Genomic DNA, 6,375 nt, shown 5'->3' with positions numbered 1-6,375 from the left:
GTTGGGGTTTTGCTTTACAAAAAAACCAATTATTTAATTTTTTTTCTAGATAGATACGAGTGATTCGGTATACTTGTAATGGTAATTTTTATTGGACATAATTCACCTAGTATACGTGTTATGGTCATGATAGATAAAGTTATTTGATGCGGTTATTTGATTCGCATGTTCATGCGTGAAGTTGAAGAGTTATTTGATATATGATGGACAGAGTTATTCGATATACTTCTAATGATAGCTAGCTCTGTTTGAATGCTGGTTAATAATGAGTTATTCGATATACTTGTAATGATAGCTAGCTCTGAATGCTGGTTAATAATGATATATGATGGTTAGAGTTATTCGACCTATGTGTGGTATAGGTTACTTAGTTGATGGGCGTAGTTATATTTGATGTATATGTTAAGAGTTATTCTATTTGATGTATATGTTAAGAGTTATTCGATATATGTATGGCATATGTGTATAGTTTGAATGCCAATGGTTGAGTGATATCTTATACTTAGTTGATTCGATATATATGTTAAGAGTTATTCCATTTATGTATGGCATATATGGGCATAGTTATATTTGATATATATGTTAAGATTATTCGATATATGTATGGTATATATGGGCATAGTTATATTCGATATATATGTTTAGTTTGAATGTCGATGGTTGAGTTATGCGTGGTTAGAGTTATCTGATGTATGTGTGGTATAGGTCACTTAGTTGATAGGCATAATTATATTTAATATATGATGGTTAGAGTTATTTGATATATATATATATATGGTATATGTTTAAGAGTTTGTTAAATATAGTGGTTAGAGTTATTCGATGTATGTATAACGATAATAATATGAAATTACTTGATATGTGTAATTTTGATTAATATAGTTGCTCGATAAATGTGCAATGATAGTACAATGATAGTGATCTTTATTTGCGTTTGATAAAATTTATATATAATGGTTGGAGTTATTCGATGTATGCACGACGACAGTAATACAAAATTACTTGATATGTATAATTTTGATTAACGTAGTTAACTCGATAAATGTGCGATGATAGTAATCTTTTTATTGCGTCTGATAAATTGTATGTTGAAAAGTCTCACTTTAAAAATAAAACGTCTTTATCAACCACTTTATTTTTGGAAAGATTTTTATTTTTTGGTGTGTGGGGTTGGGGTGAGGGGGCAATTGGATAAAATTTTGATGGTTGACTAGGTAGTTGACCGTTGACCAGGTCAAACTTCATATTTGACAATCCCTTTGAATCACTAATAATTCACCAAAATATATTATAATAATGTTAGGATAGATCACAAATAATGCAAAGAACCTAAAAACACAACAAAAAGGGTACAAAAAGATCACAACTTTAAATATTATATCCATTAAGAATAATTATAGGAAGAGGTGTATGAACTTTAGATTAGCATTTAAATAATATGATTTAAGTAATATCATAAATATTTGTGTGATTATCACTTAGCTTCATCAAAGGATAAAATGAGGTTCGATGTTAAATTGTTATATAACTTGTCATGCTGTATAGACGAGACGTATGAAAGATGATAATTTATAGTATCTTTCGTATAATTTTTAAAAAAACACTTACAAATTCAATATTTAGAATATATGAAATTATCTAAATTCAGTTCAATTTCGTAAACACGATAAGTAAAAATAAACAGAGAAAACACGCGATTCAATTCTTCATAGTTAGGATAGGGTCAAAGATTTTTTGAGTTCAAATGGATAAATAATTGCTTGTAAAAGTGTAATTATTTTATGTTGTGGAATTTTGTGAATGAATCATTTGAATTTCTTAGTGCAAGACAACCCAACCAACCTAGCTAGCTAGTAATCATTTATTGTAAAAAAAAAAGTTTAAAAATATTGGTTCCAAAATATGATATATATAATAAATACTTTTATTTTATGCCTAACTTCTTGGATTTGGACGGCACTACTTTCATAAATTCTTAATTATATTTATTTAATGTTCGTTTAGAGACGAAGCTACGATTAATAATTTGAAAATTTAAAATTTCTTTAGAATAGTCAATTAATTTTATTAGGATTTCACAAATTAATACAGGATAAATGACATAAGTTCCATCTTTAAGTTCTCTTATCACCATTATTCCATATTACTTTTACTAATTTTTTTAAAAAAATTATTTCACGCATCGGATTAATGTATTAACACATCAAAGTAATGTAATTCGCGTATCAGATTAATGTATCTCGCACATCAGATTAGTGTATCATGTATAAAATGTACATCAGATATTGTATCATGTATAAAATGTAATGTATCTTACTTAATGATTAATGTTCTCGAGAATCAGATTAATGTATCAGTTTGAGAGATTTTTGTAATTATAAACTTATAAGAGGACAAATGATAATTTTACATTAAAATTACGTGATTTCTGTCCTTTATACAGTTATTTTTTAGTATAAATTAAATACAAGATTTATGAAAATGTTATTCAATTTATCCAAACTCATAAATCTCCACCTAACTCTGCTCGAAATATGTTCGATGAAAAGTTTTGATGCAACATAATAATTTTGACACACACCAATAAACACAAACTATTTAAGAAGCATTATATTACTATTTTCACAATAACAATAAATTAAAAACAACTTTGAAAAATTTTTGTCAAAATATTTGTAACTTTAGTATATAAAGTAGCTAGAACCCTACTTCTTTTGGATTGATTTTTTATCGGCTATCGTCATTTCACAAATACTTATTATCATTTCAGAAAGTTAATATTTTTATAATTTTACCTTTTTAAAATAAATAGTAATAATTTTATCAGATAATAACTATTAGTCGACTCTTGATCTTGCGGGGGATAAAAATATATCAAAAATCTCCCACTTTAATTTATGTTGCATGCTTACTACTTTAACATTATTTTAATTACGATACTACTAATTAATATCTTAATTCTTTTAATGATTTAATTCATTATATTCTTCAAAGAACATTTTCATAACATGGCTCAAAGCATGTACGGATAGCCAGGTTCCTGTAATTAGCTTTTTAATTAATTTAGTCACTAATTAATTAATGACAGGGAATTAAAGGTCAAGCCAAAGGACAATTAATTTGACTTAAGTCACAATTGGTTAATTAACTCTTACGAAATATAATCACATAATTTTACCATAGTCCTACTTAATTAGTAATAAACATAGTGGTTGAAAGTTCAAAATTTTTTCTAAATGGTGAGTGTATAATTGCGTTAATATTGCGATTGTAGAAATTCTTTCATCCTTAATTAAATATCTCGTATTTAAGTTTTGAAATGAAAAGAACTCTTAATTATAGGGAGCGTCTCTGTCTTAATGAATCTTACGTAATGCAAAATATGAAATTATCTGAATAATAAATTTTATATATCACATAATTAATCAAAAGAACAAAAAATATGATGAATTATTGAATAATTAAGATGGCCATTATTTATGTAGAAAAGAAGTTACTCTCTATTTTCAAACTATTCATCGCGATTTCTAAATATACAGTATCTCAAATTATGCTACCTATACTTACTATTAATTATTATACTTTCCATTTTTTTAGTAAAACTAATAAAATTTGACTAATATTTTACGATATATTTTTTCATCATATTGATATGTAAACAAATTGCAATGTATAGTACTTTTCGTATAGTTTTTAAATATCTAATTTTTTTTTGTTTAAAATATATTGAATCAATGCAATCTAATTCAACATTGAAAATTAATCAAACTGACTTTCGAAAAGTGCAGCATGACAAATAAAAGTGGACGAAGAAAATATCTTTTTAAAAGTCCGAGACAAAATTATTTCATTTTACCTTAGTAGTTACCGTTTCTGAAAACTACAAAATCTTCAACTATGAATAATGTTATAATTATTCAATCAAACTAACCTGATTCGTATCTTTAAGGAACGTATAAAAAAGAATCACAACGGATAAATTGAGTGTTGAAAACTTATCCTTGAGGCCAACTTGTGTAAGATATTATTATAATTTATATATTATAATTTTTCTTCTCATGTCTGACAGATATTATAATATATTATAATATAATATATTTTAAGTTTAAGAATAACTGTTAGCGTGAAATTTACTATATTGTTTTTTTATTTTTTTATTTTTTACCTTCCTTGATTGTAACATCTAAAAGGGTCTTTGGTAATTAAATACACTAAAATAGTTGAGTCAAAGGAAAATTACAGCTCAAAAGTGTTCAATAACGTGTGTAATGCACTTAAAAGTTGAAATTAATCACTAGAGATGAAAAACTTTTTAATCGTAAATATTTTATCATATAATTTATTTGATTTAATATAAATTTAAATTAATCAGATCGATTAATTTCGAATATTTGAACGATTGAGGTTAGTTTTCTCTATACCTACTTAAGAGTGTTGAAAGTCTCTTTACTGCGGTTTTGGTTTTGGAATTCAACAACTAGTAATAGAATGTTCTATTGTGGGGTCAAGTAAAAGTTTCATTTTAATTAATTAATGGAGGATGACTCAAATAATCTTTTATTATTTTATAACTAATCCATTAATCATGCAAAACTTAATTTGGTTTGAATCGTAAAAATAATTTTTTTTACAAAATTACAGGATAAGACTATGAATATAATAGATTTTTATGATTTAATTTTTTCTTAAATATATATCGTTATATATTTAACCAAACACTATCATCATAAGAGATTTGACGGTATATAAAATTTTATTTATATCACTCATAATTAAAAAACGACAAAATATATTATAAATAATGAATTGCGAATGTTATGTAGCAAATTTACACGTATTTTCATAACTTTTAGAATTTAAACATGACTTTAAATAATTAGAAATGCTCTTTTACTTTATATATATATATATGTATTGGAAGGAAATATATTACTACGCTTTATCTTTTTTCTTTGTTATTTAACTTCTAAAACTTTATTTTATAAAAAAAATAAGAATAAAGTGATATTATTATTCATTTTGCGCTCATCTTAATTCAATTTATTTTCTTCATGTAATTGAACAATGACCTATTTGTTAATTTAACTTATTTGTATTCGTTTTAGTTTTAATTCAATTTACTTATTTGTAATTTTTTTACAATTATCATATATATATTAATTTGATGTAAATATTTTATATGAAAAAAAATTAATCAATTTAATATTTTACGCCATCTTTTCCAACTATTTGACAAGAAGTTTGATTTGATCACATATAATATTATATGCTAAAGTAGTAAATATCTTTGTTTGATATGTATTTGCTAAGATTAACTCGATTTTAGATGATGAAATATCTTCTAGAGATTATATTGTGATTTGATAGATGAAAATAATAATAATAAAATAGGAAATGGAAGTCCTTTTACTAAATTCTTATTTAATATCTAACATTATTTACCATATAACACACTTGGGCTTGTTTAGTCGATGAGATAAAGTATAATAATTTAAAATAAAATATGATTTATTTAATGGGATAATTGTATATAATAGTAAATTAATAATCTAAAATAAATGGAGTAGCTATGGTTTGATTTAATTGTGCTCCATAGCAAACGTTAACCAAAGTTTGCCAGTCGCTTCTCTCTCAAAAATCTCGCTCGCCACTCTCCCTCTGCTCGCCTCTCTCGCTTTATACACAGAAGTGTATAAATTGTGTTCCTGTTTTGTATAAAGCGAGAGAAAATTGTATATACACATGCAAAAACATATATCTTCGTGCTATACACTTAATTATACAATTTACAAAACATTTTACTTCAATTCAATTGTAGACAAATGCAAATTTTATACAAATATTACAGCGAAAAAGACCAACGAATTATACAATTGCAGTAAAATACAATTTTCTCTCGCTTTATACAATAGAAGTGTATATATTGTGTTTCTGTTTTTGTATAAAGCGAGAGAAAAACATATATATTTTTCCTATACACTTATAATAATGCAATATACATATATTTTACTTCGATTCAATTGTATGCAAAGCAAATTTTATAGAAATATTGCAGCGAAATAGGCAACGAATTATACAATTGTGCATTATACAATTGCAGTGAAATAGAATAGCGAATTATACAATTGCAGCGAAATAGGCCAGCGAACTATACAATTTAGGCCAGCTAATTATACAATTGTATATGTATAGCGAATTATACAGTTTTATGTTTGCTATGGAGCGCAATTATGCAAATTTTGTTATAGCATACGAATATGAATTTTTTATTTGCTATATGTGAATGTTGCTCTTATTTTATTTCACATTTTATTATGAATATTAATTAGTTTGTAATATATTTTATATTAAGATATGTGTTTAGCTATTTCATAT

Source organism: Solanum lycopersicum, chromosome 9 (assembly GCF_036512215.1).
Source record: "Solanum lycopersicum chromosome 9, SLM_r2.1".
NCBI classification, from domain to species: domain Eukaryota; kingdom Viridiplantae; phylum Streptophyta; class Magnoliopsida; order Solanales; family Solanaceae; genus Solanum; species Solanum lycopersicum.
Note: the sequence above shows the minus strand (reverse complement) of the source record.